Raw genomic sequence first — 17,708 nt, 5'->3', positions numbered from 1 at the left:
AGCGACCTTGGGTTCAAGCTGGTGAGCTTTTGCTCAAACTAGATGGATGAGCTTGTGCTCAAGTTGGCGACCTCGGGGTCTCGAACCTGGATCCTCTGCATCCCAGTCCGAAGCTCTATCCACTGTGCCACCGCCTGGTCAGGCAAGACATGAGGATTCTTAACCTGACCCTGTTTGCTGTATACTTGCTATGATAAAATAAGTTTTGAGAATCACTTCCCAATATGCAGTCAGTTTCTGATGGAACAAACAAGGGCACGGAGTCAAAACAGAATTTCTAAATGTTAGCCCTGCTTCTCATTTGCTAACTGACTTTAAGCAAGTCACCCAAATTCCGTGTTCTCATTTGTAAAATAAATAAGCAGGGAGAGGGGACCAGATGCCATTTAAGACAGATTCCATATCAAAACAATTTGTTCCATGTAGCAAGTTTTAGAAAGGGCTCTATACAGTCATCCCCAGGCAGATAGATCTTCATTGTGTGATACCAGTCTACCCTTCACCAGTCGATCAGTGACTTTCTGAGTGACTATGCAGGGATAGGACTCTTATCAGGTGCTCTCACCCAGTTATGCTCTAAAGTAAATATAAGGAAAAAGAGCCAATGTAGCAGTGTGTGTGGGTGTGTGGGTGTGAATGTCAGGAACACACATATGAAAAATGGTCAATGAAAATGATAGTCAACGTAATTTCCCTTAGATTTAATAAGATCTAATATTACCAAAGGCTCTCTAGCCAGAAAGAAAGGCACCAGCCACTGCAGATGGAGTAGGAGAAATACCAGACTATGAATCAGAAAAGCAATATTCTAATTTCAGCTTGCTAGTAACTTATCAAGAAAAGTTGTAGGATATGAGGGCGATCTGGCTGCAACATGTCACCCCAGTGATCACCAGGGTAATTTGGCTGATCTGGCTGGCTAGGCAGATGTCCCCTTCCTCCCTCACCGATCTATGTGCGAACCCTACTGAAGCTGCTTGCTCGGCTGAAGAGGACGACCTTCCCTGATAGAGGAGAGGACGTTCTTCTGTCAAGGGTATATGAGTAGCTGTGCTCCCCTGCTAGAACGTCCAAACAAGCTGTCAAGAAAAGTTGTATTACCTTTTTCTGCATCAGTGTTGTCTGGGGGAAAAAATACATTTACCTCAATTCCCTGTCTAATCCCATTAAGATGATAAAAATGGGGTTTTAAAAAGGTATAAACACTCAAGGACAAAGATAATGAAAAAGGAGACAAGTACAATAAAATTTCTGACAGATAAAAACAGGTGAATGAGTGTTAACAGACTTAACAGACCCGAAGAGCAAAAACTAAAGGGGAAGCCAAGAAGCAAGTTACTGGACCTTAGAAAGGCTTAGGAATTATGAAGGCCAGAGTATGAGGGGAGTGCAAAAGAAAGGACTGGCTCAAAGTCCGAATAAAGAACAGCTAGACCCTAATATCACTTCTCCTACCCTGGCAGATAACCAACGTTTCACTTTTGGGGGAGGATGACCCAGAATAGACACACCATGCATAACTGAGGGCAGGGGTACAATAAGAGGATACTGAATTAAGTTTACATAGTGGATTTCCTCCCCAACCTCTTTTGCCACTCAGTTCCCAGAAAGATATACACTCCCAAGGGTAAAAATCTTCCCAGGGGAGAAGGGATCAAAGAGGAAAGATCAAAACACATTGCTATTTTAGGATGCCTCAACTAAACAGGCCTGAACAGTTACTCTGCAATATATCCCAAAGTTTAAGAAGCAATGAGACCTCAAACCACTCCCCAACTCCACACAGCAGGTAATTGCCCCCCCCCAAGATTAGTTTATACTTCAGAAAGTGTAAAACAGAAGCTATGCAGATGGGGATCCCAGGCATAATTTAAAGATGGAATTATATACTGAATATAAGACCCCTCCCAACACTTTCCTGCTCATCTCCCAGAACCTGGGGTAGTCTGCTGCATCCATCCAAGCAGGAGATGGGAAGATTCTTCTCTAAAGAATTTGATTAGTCCACAAGAAAATACATATATACAGATACTCATCCCCCAAAATGGCCCAAAATGGCCCATAATAAACTCCAAAGTTGATAAGTCCTAGAATTTCCAAACAACTTCTTAGTGATCTTTCTTTTAAAATGACAGGATAGGCCCTGGCCGGCTGACTCATTGGATAGAGAGCTGGCCTGGAGTGCATATATCTTGGATTCAATCCCCTGTCAGGGAACATATGAGAAGCGACCGAGTGCTTCTCTTTCCCTCCCTCTCACCCTTCTCTCTCTTTTCCCCTCTCGTATAGCCAGTGGTTGGCCCCAGCTGAGGATAGCTCAGTTGCCGGATGGATCCTGGTCAGGGCGTATATGGGAATCTGTCACACTACCTCCCCTCCTCTCACTTTAAAATAAATTAAAATAAAATAAAATAAAATGACAGGATAACCAAGAATCACCAGAATTCTAGGGATCAAAGTAGATAAAATAAAATAAAAAACTTATATAGAAGAATTTTAACTTTAAAAGACTAAGTGGGGGAGGGAAGGAGAATAATTGTTTAATGGGTGCAGAATTCAGTTTAGGAAAATGGAAAAGGTTCTGAAGATGAATGGTGGTGATGGTTGCACAACAATGTATCTACTGCCACTGAAATGTACACCTAAAAATTATTAAAACAGTAAATTTTGTTATCTGTATTTTACCACAATAAAAAACAAGAAGGGGCCCTGGCCGGTTGGCTCAGCGGTAGAGCGTCGGCCTGGCGCGTGGGGGACCCAGGTTTGATTCCCGGCCAGGGCACATAGGAGAAGCACCCATTTGCTTCTCCACCTCCCCCCCCCTCCTTCCTCTCTCTCTCTTCCCCTCCCGCAGCCAAGGCTCCATTGGAGCAAAGATGGCCCGGGCGCTGGGGATGGCTCCTTGGCCTCTGCCCCAGGCGCTAGAGTGGCTCTGGTCACGGCAGAGCGACGCCCCGGAGGGGCAGAGCATCGCCCCCTGGTGGGCAGAGTGTCGCCCCTGGTGGGCGTGCCAGGTGGATCCTGATCGGGCGCATGCGGGAGTCTGTCTGACTGTCTCTCCCCGTTTCCAGCTTCAGAAAAATACAAAAAAAAAACAAAAAAAAAACAAGAAGGAAGAAAAAATCAACACAGTCCTCAAAGAGGTAAAAGAAAATTCACTAAGAAAAAAAAATGCTATATATTTTTTTACAGGCACAGAAACTTGTCATTTTTATTCAGGTAGGGTGTTAATTTTTTTTTTATTAAGGTTTTGTGTTTTCTTTTCCAGAGACAGAGAGTCAGAGAGACGGATAGACAGGGACAGACAGACAGGAACGGAGAGATGAGAAGCAGCAATCATTAGTTTTTCATTGCGTGTTGCGACATCTTAGTTGTTCATTAATTGCTTTCTCACATGTGTCTTGACCGCGGGCCTTCAGCAGACCGAATAACCCCTTGCTCAAGCCAGCGACCTTGGGTCCAAGCTGGTGAGCTTTTGCTCAAACCAGATGAGCCCATGCTCAAGCTGGCGCCCTGGGGTCTCAAACCTGGGTCTTCTGCATCCCAGTCCGACACTCTATCCACTGCGCCACTGCCTGGTCAGGCAGGATGTTAATTTTTTTTAATTTTTTTTTTTTTACAGGGACAGTGAGAGAGTCAGAGAGAGGGATAGATGGGGACAGACAGGAACGAAGAGAGATGAGAAGCATCAATGATCAGTTTTTTGTTGTGGCACCTTAGTAGTTCATTGATTGCTTTCTCATATGTGCCTTGACCGTGGGGTCTACAGCAGACTGAGTAACTCCTTGCTTGAGCCAGAGCCAGGGTCCAAGCTGGTGAGCTTTGCTCAAACTGGATGAGCCCGCGCTCAAGCTGGCAACTTCAGGGTCTCGAACCTGGGTCCTCCACATCCCAGTCCGACACTCTATCCACTGTGCCACTGCCTGGTCAGGCAGGATGTTAATTTTTAAAAAAGGAATAATTACAAACAATTATCTCAGTGAGAATTTTAACAAAAGAACCAGTTAGAAATGGAAACATAGTAACTGAAATAAATAATATACTAGAAGAAATCAATAGTAGGGTATATGAAGCAGAGGACTGAATCAGCAATTTGAAAGATAAGGTAACAGTAAATAATCAGAAGAGAAAAAGAAAAAAAAGAGGCTAGTTTTTAAGGCTTCTGGGACAATATTAAGCATACCAATATTAGCATCATAGGGGTAAAAAGGAGAAGAGAAAGCAGGCACTGAAAACATATTTGAAGAAATAATAACAGAACTTCTCCAACTTGGCCAGAAAATAGACATACAAGCCCAGTAAGTGTAGAGTCACAAAGAAGATGAACCAAAGAGGCCCACACCAAAACACAACATAATTAAAATGGCAAAGGTTAGCCCTGGCCAGTTGGCTCAGTGGTAGAGTGTCAGCCTGGCGTGCAGGAGTCCCGGGTTCGATTCCCAGCCAGGGCACACGGGAGAAGCGCCCATCTGCTTCTCCACCCCTCCCCCTCTCCTTCCTCTCTATCTCTCTCTTCCCCTCCCGCAGTCAAGGCTCCATTGGAGCTAAGTTGGCCCGGGCGCTGAGGATGGCTCTGTGGCCTCTGCCTCAGGTGCTAGAATGGCTCTGGTTGCAAGAGAGCGACGCTCCAGATGGGCAGAACATCGCCCCCTGGTGGGCAGAGCATCGCCCCCTGGTGGGCGTGCCGGGTGGATCCTGGTCGGGCGTATGCGGGAGTCTGTCTGACTGCCTCCCCGTTTCCAACTTCAGAAAAATATAGATAGATAGATAGATAGATAGATAGATAGATAGATAGATAGATAGATAGGCAAAGGTTAAAGACAGGAAGAGAATCTTAAAAGCTGCAAGAGAAAAAAGCAGTTAGTTACCTATAAGGGAGCTCCCAAAGACTGTTGGTTAATTTTTCAACAGAAACTCTGCAGGCCTGAAGGGATTGGCACAAAATATTGAAAGTGATAAAACCAAGGACCTACAACCAAAATCACTCTACCCACCAAAGCTATCATTTAGAATCAAAGGACATCTTATTCTGCCGTCTTAGAGTCTGTGGAGGCCTGAAGGGAATAGGACTTCTACAACTATCAATAGAAATGTCTGAAAGGCTGATGTCCAAGGCCATTTTGCTGGTTATTAGCTGAGTCTCCAAAACCAGAGGGAGCACAGAGCTCCTCTTAAAATTGAAGGTATTTATGCTCAAGATGAAACTGAATTCTATCTAGGCAAGAGATGTGCTCATGAGTACAAAGCAAAGAACAATACAGTGACTCTGGTGGCAAACCAAACAAAATTAAAATAATCTGGGGAAAGGTAACTTGTGCTCATGGAAAATAGTAGCATGGTTGATGCTAAATTCCAAAGCAACCTTATGCTAAGGCCACTGAACACAGAATCCATATAATGCTGTACCTCTCAAGGATTTAAACTTATTGAAAGGTAAATAAATAAAATGGATTTGTTTAAAAAAAAAAAAAAAAAAAAAGGAATCAAAGGAGTGATAAAGAACTTCCCAGAAGAAAAAACTAAAGGAGTTCATCACCACCAAACCAGTATTACAAGAAATGTCAAAGGAACTTCTTCAAGAAAAAAAATATATATGTGAATAATAGAATGGTATTAAATACATATCTAGCAACAATTACTTTAAATATAAATGGATTAAAAGTGCCAATCAAGCCTGGCCTGTGGTGGCACAGTGGATAAAAGCATCAACCTGGAACATTGAGGTTGCCTGGGCTTGCCCATTCAAGGTACATATGACAAGCAATAAGCAAGGAATGAACAACTGAAGTGAAGCAACTATGAGTTGATACTTCTTGCTCCATCCACCTCCTCTCTGTAAAAATCAATAAATAAAATCTTTTTTTTTTAAAGTGCCAATCAAAAGACACAGGGTAGCTGAATGGAAAGGAAACAAGACCCTTAAATATGCTGCCTACAAGAGACTCACTTCAGATCAAAAGACACACACAAAGTGAAAGTGAAGATAACATAACATAAATTTAGGAAAAACCATCCCAGTAACTCATGTTTGGATGGTTTCAATGACTGATACTGTGTAAGAAATACACAGAGCTTGCTCGAGCTGGTGTCAGGATGTTCATCAGGAATGTTTGAACTGTGGGCCCTGGCCGGTTGGCTCAGTGGTAGAGCGTTGGCCTGGCATGCGGGGGACCCGGGTTCGATTCCTGGCCAGGGCACATAGGAGAAGCGCCCATTTGCTTCTCCACCCCCAACCCCCCTCCTTCCTCTCTGTCTCTCTCTTCCCCTCCCGCAGCCAAGGCTCCATTGGAGCAAAGATGGCCCGGGCACTGGGGATGGCTCCTTGGCCTCTGCCCCAGGCGCTAGAGTGGCTCTGGTCGTGGCACAGTGACACCCCGGAGGGGCAGAGCATCGCCCCCTGGTGGGCAGAGCGGCGCCCCTGGTGGGCGTGCCGGGTGGATCCCGGTCGGGCGCATGCGGGAGTCTGTCTGACTGTCTCTCCCCGTTTCCAGCTTCAGAAAAATACAAAAAAAAAAAAAAAAAGTGAACTGTGGGCCAAGGGAATCTGTTGGACTGTCACTGCCTGCCTGCCTTCCCACAAAAATGAAGCTCTGAACCTTTCATCTAGAGGTCTTCTTGACTGGCAGTCTTAAAGACTACGAGGCTAACTGTGGATTTGCTCTGATTATTGCTAAGGTACAGGTATCCTGGCCCACAACTACTTCTACCATTGGTTGGGTATTCTGTTTTGTTTATTGATTTTAGAGAGAGGAAGGGAAAGAGAAAGGGAGAGAGAAAGGGAGGGAGGGGGAAGGAGGAGGGAGAAAGAGTAGGGATAGGGAGGGGTGAAAGAAACATCAATCCGTTCTTGTATGTGCTCAGGGGATCGAACCCACATCCTGTCTCCAGGTTTGGGCCACTTCCTAAAAATAAACCCTTTCTTTGCTGCAAAAAAAGAAAAAAGAAATAAAAAGATGGAAAAGTGCCTGACCAGGTGGTGGCACAGTGGACAGAGCGTCGGACTGGGATGCAGAGGACCCAGGTTCAAGACCCTGAGGTCGCCAGCTTGAGCGCGGGCTCATCTGGTTTGAGCAAAAGCTCACCAGCTTGGACCCAAGGTTGCTGGCTCGAGCAAGGGATTACTCAGTCTGCTGAAGGCCCATGGTCAGGGCACATATGAGAAAGCAATCAATGAACAACTAAGGTGTCGCAACATGCAACGAAAACTAATGATTGATGCTTCTCATCTCTCCGTTCCTGTCTGTCTCTGTTTAAAAAAAAAAAAAGATAGATATTAAAAAGATGGAAAAGTTATTTCATGAAATGGGAGGGGGGAGTAAAAAGCAATACTAAATAAGACAAAATAGATTTTAACACAAAGGCTATAACAAGAGACAAAGTAGGACCCAGCAATTCCACTTCTGTGTATTTATCCAAAGAAACCAAAAATACTAATTCAAAAAGACATATGCATTCATATGTTCACTGCAGCATTATTTAATTTACAATATCCAAGATATGAAAGCAACCTAACTGTCCATCAATAGATGAATGGGACATACTGTATATACAATGGAATATTACTCAGCCATAAAAAAAAGAATTAAATCTTGCCATCTGCAACAACATGGATAGACCTAGAAGGTACAGGGGATCCTCAGGTTATGCCAGTCTCAACATACGATGTTTCAAGTTTAGGACACTCACTCACATAAAAACTTTAAAAAATTGAGATGTGTTTCGGCTTATGCCATCAGTGTCGTACTTATGGACTACATGGGCAAACTATATAGTTTGGTTGGGTATAGTGGTCGAGTACGCAGTACATTGTACAGTACAGTATATCTATGTCCTTTTCTGTGCCTTAGTTGTGTTTTTATGTTCTAGATTATGATTTTACAACTGTTAGAATAGGTAAGTGATTTAGGCTAGGGTGTGTTTCGACTTACACCAAAATCAGGTTACATCACTGTCGTAGGAACAGAACTGTGTCGTAATATTATACTAAGTGAAATAAGTCAGACAGAGGAAAACAAATACCGTATGATCTGACTTCTATATGGAATCTAAAAAACAAGTGAACAAATCAAACAGAAATAAACTCATAAATACAGAGAACATTTTGATGGTTACCAGATGGGAGGGAAGTGAGGAATTGGGTAAAAAAGGGAAATAGATTAAGAGGTACAAATTGGTAGTTACAAAACAGTCATGGGGTTTTAAAGTACAGCATAGGGAATATAGTCAATAACAACGTAATAAGTATGTGTAAGTATGTACAGTGTCAGATGGGTACCAGATTTAACAGTGCGATCACTTTTTAAATTATATAAATATCTAATCACTACATTGCAAACCTGAAAGTACTAATTATATTGTATGCCAACTGTAATTGAAAAAATAAATTATTTTTTAAAAAAGAAAAAAGAACACACTGAAAAATGTAGTATCAACCTGACCAGGCAGTGGCGCAGTGGATAGAGCATCGCACTGGGATGCGGAGGACCCAAGTTCGAGACCCCGAGGTCGCCAGCTTGAGTGCAGGCTCATCGGGTTTGAGCAAGGCTCGCCAGCTTGGATCCAAGGTCGCTGGCTCGAGCAAGGGGTTACTTGGTCTGCTATAGCCAGATGGCCAAGGCACATATGAGAAAGCAATCAATGAACAACTAAAGTGCCACAACGAGAAACTGATCATTGATGCTTCCCATCTCTCTCTGTTCCTGTCTGTCTGTCCCTATCTATCCCTCTCTCTGACTCTCTGTCTCAAAAAAAAAAAAAAAAAAAAGTAATATCATATTTCCCCATGTATAAGACACACCCTTTCTCGAAAAATTTGGGCTCTAAAAACTGGGTGCATCTTATACAGTGGTTATAGGGGTTTTTTTACTTGCATTTCCCACTTTTTCGCACTTGTTTCTGTGCTCGTTGTAGATGAATAAAACTTGTTCAATAACTTTATGTAATACTTTTTTTTTTCAAATTTCAAGCCCCAAAATTAAGGTGCATCTTATATATGGGAGCATCTTATACATGGGGAAATACAGTATTTACAGTTATGGCTTCTTGTAGCTGAAGTATATGGATTAAAATCAGCCCAGTGAAGAAGTAGATAGGGCAGAGTCCAAAAGTAACAAATGCAGAACTTCTAGTTCTCTTCTCTCCTAGGAGCAGGACAGTGTTACACGCCCACATCAATGTGTGACAATAAGCAGAGTACTAACAGTCAGGAAAACTCAACAGAGCGTTGATATTCAGAATTTTATTGGGGTTTATAGGCATAACTGTCCACATAACTAAGCTCAGTCTTCTGCCTTCTGGAGAGCCACAGACACTGAAGTCATAATTCTCAATCAAACTGGTCTTGCTCAGGCCAGATATAGCTCAGTTGGTTAGAGCACCATCCCAATATATAAAGATTCCAGGTTCAATCACCAGTCAGGGCACATGAAGGAGGAACCAATGAATGCATAAACAAGTGGTACAACAAATTGATGCTTCTCTCCCTCTCTCTCTAAAAATCAATCAAAACATTTTTCTAAACCACACTGGTCTTTCTGACATGGGCCACCCCATCCTAAATTATACTCTTAAAACAATCGGTGACCCAAGACCCTCAAGCAAATAATCTCTAATCAGGCACAACATTCCAAAGGTTTAGAGAATACCTCCCAGAAGGCAAGGAAAAAGGCTTTCTTTTTCAACAAAGCTAAATTCTTGACTATACAACCACCTTTCATTAAAGAAAAAATAAAATATACCTGAATCTCTTCTTCTGTGCCCCCCCCCAAAAGATATACTGTAATAAAAATCAAAGCATAAAAAGGATAAACCAGAAACTAATGAAAATAATTACCTATAGGGCATGGGTGGGAAGAATGAAGACTAGGAAAATTGTGGAAGGAATGAGTAGGGCGTGGCACTTCTCTGAATATGCCTTTTTGTAGTTCTGACTTTTAGGACCATATTAATGCTTCATTTAAAAATATACAAATAGTTAGACAGAGGAAAAATACAAAATAAAATACAAACAATAACAAATGAACCTAACTGTATTGCAAATAAATAACATAATCACACTGAAAGAAGTAGACCAGAAAAGAATTAGTCAAAGTGACTTTGGAAAACATTATTTTAGCTGTACAAGATGAGAAACTAAAGGACTATACAAATATTGTAGTTATCAAATTTGTTTTCAAAGAGTAGTGAATTAGTTCTGAAACCACTCTGTCAGTATTCTATTTTTTATTTTATTATTTTTTTGTATTTTTCTGAAGTGAGAAGCAGGGAGGCAGAGACACACTCCTGCATGCACCCAACCGGGATCCACCCAGCATGCCCACCAGGGGGCAATGCTCTGCCCATCTGGGGTGTTGCTCCATTGCAACCGGAGCCATTCTAGCGCCTGACGCAGAGGCCATGGCGCCATCTTCAGCACCCAGGCCAACTTCGGTCCAATGGAGCCTTGGCTGCGGGAGGGGAAGAGAGAGAGAGAAAGGAAAAGGGAAAGGGTGGAGAAGCAGATGGGTGCTTCTTCTGTGTGCCCTGGCCAGTTATCGAACCCAGGACTTCCACATGCCAAGCCAATGCTTTTACCACTGAGCCAATTGGCCAGGGCCTGAAACTACTTTGTCAGTATTCTAAAACTAAATAAGCACATATGTTGGGATAATTAGATCAAGGTTTTGCACTGCTGAAGTTACACAAAGAGACAAAATGAGATAGCTTTAAATCCATGGTGATAGCCTAAAACCAGAGGTATTCATATGAACTCATGGTGATACATACATACACACACACACACAGAGAAATCTAAAAAGTGTGTATACACATATTTCTTTCCTAGCTCTGTCCATTTAGCCTAGAAGCAATAACATCCAGTAGCAATGGGGGCTCTAGCACCCAAGACCTTGGTTTCTAAATATTACTCTCCCTTTAAAAGAAATGGCTAGCCCTGGCCAGGTAGCTCAGTTGGCTAGTTTGTCCCAATATGCTAAGGTTCCAGGCTCAATCCTCGGTCAGAGCACATACAAGAAATCAAAAATAAGTGGAACAACAAATTGATGTTTCTCCTTCCACCCCTCACCTCCAAAATCAATTTTAAAACCTTTTTTTAATTAAAAAGAAATGACTGATTCTTGCCTGACTGGCAGTGGTGCAGTGGATAGAGCATCGATCTGGGACGCTGAGGTCCCAGGTTCGAAATCCTGAGGTCATCAGCTTGAGCACAAGGTCACTGGTTCAGCTTGTGCCCCTGGTCAAGGCACGTATGGGAAGCAATCAATGAAGAACTAAAGTGATAACTACAAGTTGATGCTTCTCATCCCTCTTCCTTCCTGTCTTTCTCTCTCAAAACAAAGGAGGGGATAAGGAAAAAAGAAAGAAATGATTGATTCCAGAGCTGGGGCAGAGGAAGTATAAGATAAACCTGGAATATTATTATAGTGCCAGAAAATAACTGACAGTACAATACTTCTGAAATGTCTGAAAGCAGGCCCTGGACGGTTGGCTCAGCGGTAGAGCGTCGGCCTGGCGTGCGGGGGACCTGGGTTCGATTCCCGGCCAGGGCACAAAGGAGTAGCGCCCATCTGCTTCTCCACCCCCACCCCCTCCTTCCTCTCTGTCTCTCTCTTCCCCTCCCGCAGCCAAGGCTCCATTGGAGCAAAGATGGCCCGGGCGCTGGGGATGGCTCCTTGGCCTCTGCCCCAGGTGCTAGAGTGGCTCTGGTCGCGGCAGAGCGACGCCCCGGAGGGGCAGAGCATCGCCCCCTGGTGGGCAGAGCGTCGCCTCTGGTGGATCCCGGTCGGGCGCATGCGGGAGTCTGTCTGACTGTCTCTCCCCGTTTCCAGCTTCAGAAAAATACAAAAAAAAAAAAAAAAAAAGAAATGTCTGAAAGCAAAAACAGGAGATACAGACACTGAAAGACAGGAGGAAGATAAATTAGTACTATATACAGAGAACACTAAACAAAAAAGACAACTGTTAATTTCAGGGACAACAAAAAGTTGTACAAGAAAGAAAAAAGTCATTATAAATCATACTATACTACACAGCTTAGCTATCTATGACTACTGATCTAAACCAGTGATTCTCAACTAGATACCCCAAACCACATCCTCAACTTGACATTTAGAATTTTGTGGGGAATTCATAGTATTTGCAACAAAGTCATGCTAGTACTGATGTTTAACGCATGAGGTTAGGAATGTTAAATATTATGTAATGGGTAGGATAACAAAGAATTGTCTCATCCAAAATAACAATACTGACCCCCATGGAGGGAAACTGATTCTAGCCAAAATTATAGTATCGTTATATTGATAGATAGGTGGGAGGGGTACCATAAGAAGTGTTAGTGTATACAGAAGTGAGGAGCAGATGTAAAAGAACTAAATCTTCTTTTTCCATAGTCAATAGATAAAGCCTAAAATAAGGAAATCAATGACAACATTATAAAAAGGTAATTCAGAGCTGTTAGTCAAATAAGTCTGTAAATATGATGTATATGTTTGCTCACTTTTCCCATTTGAAATCCTTTATATGTATAAAAACTTGTAAATTAAAAAAGCGGGGACTAGCTTATTAGGGTTTCCTAATAAGTTAGCCCCAAAACTTTTAGCAAAGGTAATTTCATTTAGCTTCTCTCCTTATCCTAAACTAAACATTTTGTAGCGACAGGGATGGGGGTAGACACTAGAAGATTTGGGAATGTCTTTGCTGGGTATGTAAAACAATTATCACTGTGTTATCTTGTGGTCTTGATGTGTAAGAATGATTTTTCCTTTTAATAGATCCTATAGATAGATGTTGTAAGCTTGTTAGTAATTGACTTTTTTTTTTTCTTAAACTGGAAACGAGGAGGCAGTCAGACAGACTCCCACATGCGCCCGACCGGGATCCACCCAGCATGCCCACCAGGAGGTGACGCTCTGCCCATCTGGGGCGGCGCTCTACCACAATTAGAGCCATTCTAGTGCCTGAGGCAGAGGCCACAGAGCCATCCTCAGCGCCCGGGCAAACTTTGCTCCAATGGAGCCTCGGCTGCGGGAGGGGAAGAAAGAGACAGAGAGGAAGGAGAGGGGGAGGGATGGAAAAGCAGATGGGCGCCTCTCCTGTGTGCCCTGGCCGGGAATCGAACCCGGGACTCTCGCACGCCAGGCCAATGCTCTACCACTGAGCCAACTGGCCAGGGCCAGTAATTGACTATTGTACCATGCTCCCTTCTTACCCACCCCAACCGGTATGTGATTTGGTCTATAAAATCAGCCACAGAATGGTAGGGACCGGCTACATGATTTGGGATTGTGCCCCGTGTAGCTAGCTAGCTAATTAATAAACTCAAAAATTCATTTGGACTCGGTGTCTCTAAGTAACCCGCGGATTAAGGTACAATACTTTACAACAATATCATATTTACAAATTTATTTGACCTACAATGGTATCCCCCATTCTTAAGACTGTTTTACTCTCTCCATCCAGATACTAAAGCTCTAATTACTATGTACAGAAAGAAAAGGTCACATCTCAAAGTGGTTTATTTATTTTTTTTTTTTAGGTGAAAGGAGGGAAGATAGTGAGGTAGACTCCAGCAAGTGCCCCAAACAGGATCCACTGGCAACCATGTCTGGGTCATGCTTGAGTAACGAGCTTTTTTTTTTTTTTTTTTTTTTTTAACATCATTTTTATTGATTTTTGGAGAGGAAGAGTGGGAGGGAGGGAGGAAGAGAGAAAAAGAGAGAAGGGGGAGAGGGAGAGAGAGAGACAGAGAAAGAGAGAGAGAGAGAGAGAGAGAGAGAGAGAGAGAAGGGAGAAGTGAGAAGTGAGAAGCATCTATTGCTAGTAGTTGCTTCCGTATGTGCCCTGACCAGGCAAGCCCAGGGACTTGAACAGGCAACCTCAGCATTCCAGGTCTTATCCACTATGCCTGGGGATACCGAGCTTTTTTTAGCACCTAAGGCTGACTTGCTATTCACAGCGCTCAGGGACTACACTAAAACCAACTGAGCCACTTGCTGCAGGAGGAGAAACAGGGAGAAGGGGGTGAGGGAGGGGAAGAGAAGCAGATGGTCGCTTCTTTTCTGTGCCCTGGCCAGGAATCAAAACTGGGACACATCCATTTGCCAGGCCCACGTCCTATCCACTGACTCACCGGCCAGGACCTGAAAGTATTTTTCTTAAATAGACTTTCACATAACTGCTTATATTTTCTGTCCCACATTCACCTCTACAGTACATGACACCACTAATCCGGAAATTTTTAAAAGGTCCTGAAACACAAATATGACTACTTGTTGATTTTTTTCCAGTCTGCTAATCAGTTACCACTAGCGCATTCTGGCTTTCCAGCTTCCAAAATTTTGTTCTAATTCTCACTGCTCCTATTCTTTGTCACTTGTGTTCTTAAAAATAACAAAAACAAAAATACTTTTCTACTGTTTTAATGGAGTTCTCAGGCTGGAATGGAACTAAATATGTTTGACCAATGTCTTTACATATTGTTGAATGAAGAAAAAAAAAACAAGCTGCAGCCCTGGCTCGTTGGCTCAGTGGATAGAGCGTGGACCCAGCAAGTGGATGTCCCAGGTTCAATATTCAGTCAGGGCACACATGAGAAGCGACCATCTACTTCTCTTCCTCTCCCTCTCCCCCTTCTCTCTCTCTTTCCCTCTCAGAGACAGTGACTCGACTGGTCCAAGCATTGGCCCCAAGTGTTAAGGATAGCTCAGTTGGTCTGAATGTAAGCCTCAGGTGCTGAGGATAGCTCAGATGATTTGAGCATCAACCCCAGACGGGGGTTGCTGGGTGGATCCTGGTTGGGGTGCATGCAGGAGTCTATTTCCCCTCCTCTAACTTAAAAAAAACAAGTTGCTAAAGATTATGCATGAGCCCATTTTTGTTAAAGTGAAAAATGTATGTATATTTTGAATATTTATAGGGAACAAATGTCTAAAAGAATTTATACCAAACTATTTATTAACAGTATAGACCCACTGTTCTTTTTTTTAAGTGGGACACTCAAACCAGCCAAGCCACTGGCTGAGAGAGGGGAAGAGAGAGAGAAGGGGAGGAGACAGGGGGAAAGGAGCAGATAATCACTTCTCATGTGTGCCCTGACTGGGGATCAAACCCGGTACTTCCACATACAGGGCCAACGCTCTTCACTGAGCCAACCAGCCAGGGCTGACCCACAGTTCTTAAACTGGGTGCCAAGGCACCCTTGGATTCTGCAGTATATTCACAGGGATGTCATAAGATATTTCAAATCAAAGGGAAATAACGATATTCTTTACTGTCAAGCACCTAACCAGTTTAAGATAGTCCAGTTTCAAATTAGACCATGCTATATTCTTCTTTTAAACTGTTTTACTGAATTTATTGGGGTGACATTGGTTAATAATATTGGTTTCAGATGTACAATTCTGTAATATATCTATATTCTTTTTGATATCATACTCTGCAAAGCTGGTTTTTGGTTGCTGTTATTCCTTTTTAAATAACAGAATATACACACACTTACACATATACTCATATGTATACATACTGCCCTGGTGGGAAGCCCAGTTGGTTAGAGCATTGTCCTAACAGGCCAAAGTTGTGAGTTTGATCCCCAATCAGGGCACATACAAGAATCCAGCAATGAATGCATAAAAATCTAGAACAAAAAATTGATATTTCTCTCTTTCTAATTAATAAATAAAAAACTATTACATGTGACAAAAAATACATTATATAAAAAAATATTGTGCAGAAATCAATTTGGAACAGGAAATGGAGGTGTCAGTGATTCCAAAGTTTGAGAAGTTTAGTGCTCAACAAGTGCTTAAAAGTAATTGTGGTTACTTAAGAATAAAATAAAAATACTATTTTTGTCTTTCAATGTATGTGTGTTCTTTAAAAACTATTAGGTTGTTAGAACATAATTACATATTAAGTTGTTCAAATCCAATTATTTAAACTGTTAGGCCTCAGGATACTATAAAAAATATTCAGTAAAGGGCTTTAAAAAGATCAAGTTTGGGAACCTCTGGTGGAGGGTATTGTATTTTGTTACTTTATCAATGGAAAAAGCACTTTAAAATAAACTTCTTAATATGAAATTCAAATATATTCTCATTATGTGCTACCAATTATAAAAGACTTGAAATTTATTCTTTATAATATTAAAGGTAACAATTGCTAAGAAATCTTGATGTTTATTAATATCCCACAAAAACACACATTAAGTCCCCAACAAATTTTGAAGTAAGGGTAAAAGAACACATAATTAAGTCTGACTTGTGGTGGCAAAGTGGATAGAGCATCAACCTGGGACACTGAGGTTCAACCCTGAGGTCACCAGGCTCATCTGGCTTGAGTGTGGGATGATCAACAGAATCAATCCCATGGTTGCTGGCTTGAGACCAAAGGTCGCTAGCTTGAAGCTCAAGGTCACTTCAGCCCATGGTTGCTGGCTTAAGCAAAGGGTCACTGGTTTCTCTGGAGTTCTCCCAGCCCAATCAAAGAATGTGTGAGAAGCAATCAATGAACAACGGAAGTGCCACAACTACAAGTTGTTCCTTCTCATCTCTCTCCCTTCCCATCTGCCAGTCTCTGTCTCTTTCTCTCTAAATAAATAAAATAAATAAATATTTAAAAGTATATGATTAAGTTCTTAAAAATCATACCCAAAAGAGCCCAAATCTTTCTGATTAAGCCCCTCTTGCCCCTCAAAATATCCTCCCTGAACTAGAGAACACAAACTGGGCTATGCCTTAAAAATTCAAACTAATATAACATATTTCTGGTGGTGGTTATATCACCAATGATGCTGACATTGTAAAAATACAGAAGTATCTATTAAATTTCAATTCAGCCTGACCTGTGGTGGCGCAGTGGATAAAGCGTCAACCTGGAAATGCTGAGGTTGCCGGTTCGAAACCCTGGGCTTGCCTGGTCAAGGCACATGTGGGAGTTGATGCTTCCTGCTCCTCCCCCCCTTCTCTCTCTCTGTCTCTCTCTCCTCTCTCTCTCTCCTTTCTAAAATGAATAAGTAAAATAAAAAAATTAAAAAAAAAAATTTCAATTCAATAACTATTTGAGTTTCCACAAATAGAAAAGGTGCTGAGCTTTCAAATATTTGTAGTCTGGCCTGACCTGTGGTTGCACAATGGATAAAGCATCCACCTAAAAGGTTGAGGTCACCGGTTCGAAACCCTGGGCTTGCCCAGTCAAGGCACATAGAGAAGGAACTACACACTACAAGTTGATGCCTCCCACTCCTCCCCCACTTCTCTTTCTCTCTCTCTCCTCTCTCTGAAATCAATAAATAAACTCTTTTTAAAAAATTTATAGTCTGATGGGAGGGTCATTTGGAAAAAGTATTAACAAATGTGATGCATATATAAAAGGTAAAATCCAGAGTACTATGGGAGTATCTGACAAGAAGGTCAGGAAAAAAAGTCCTCTGTGATGAAATAATTTTTAAGCTGAGACAAAGGATGAGAAGTTACTATGCAAAGGGAACAGATAAACAGAAGCCCAGGAGAGGAAATATAGATATCCAAGGAACTAAAAAAAAACTTGAGCATCACTTAAAAGAAGAGCTGGAGAGGTAGACAAGGAACAGAAAAGTTAAATGAATGACTCTGTTATTTCACATAAAGTAAGATGAAGCCACTACATGACAAAGAAGGGTTCAATGTGCAGAAAGGCTGGAAGAAGGCCAAAGTAAAGGAAACCCCTATGAGGCTGTT

General features: G+C 42.1%; 1 protein-coding gene across 2 annotated transcripts in view; it reads right to left on the bottom strand.

Moving 5' to 3' along the window:
• The window catches only part of SENP5 (SUMO specific peptidase 5), a 75,978-nt gene that overhangs the window by 52,357 nt on the left and 5,913 nt on the right, over positions 1-17,708 (bottom strand). The window lies entirely within an intron of this gene.

The sequence above is a fragment of the Saccopteryx leptura genome, chromosome 8 (genome assembly GCF_036850995.1).
Source record: "Saccopteryx leptura isolate mSacLep1 chromosome 8, mSacLep1_pri_phased_curated, whole genome shotgun sequence".
NCBI lineage: Eukaryota > Metazoa > Chordata > Mammalia > Chiroptera > Emballonuridae > Saccopteryx > Saccopteryx leptura.
Note: the sequence above shows the minus strand (reverse complement) of the source record. Positions and strands in the feature narration are given on the sequence as shown.